Source organism: Eimeria mitis, genomic scaffold (genome assembly GCF_000499745.2).
Source record: "Eimeria mitis Houghton genomic scaffold, Emh_scaff1325, whole genome shotgun sequence".
NCBI lineage: Eukaryota > Apicomplexa > Conoidasida > Eucoccidiorida > Eimeriidae > Eimeria > Eimeria mitis.
This window is the reverse complement of record NW_013568771.1, coordinates 10,183-10,406: the sequence shown is the minus strand read 5'-3', so window position 1 is coordinate 10,406 and position 224 is coordinate 10,183.

Below are 224 nucleotides of genomic sequence, written 5' to 3'. Positions count from 1 at the left end.
CAGCAACTGCAGCAGTAACAGCAGCACCACCAACTGTAGCAGCAGCAGCAGCAACCGTTGCAGCAGCAGCGGCAAAAACAACCGCAGCAGCAGCAGCAGCTGCTGCTGCTGCTGCTGCTGTAGTTGAGGTGTTTTATTCTTTTATAAATTTCAACTAAAAATGAACGAGACAGCAGCAGCTGCAGCAGCGGCTACAGCAGCAGCAGCAGGAGGAGCAGCGGGAA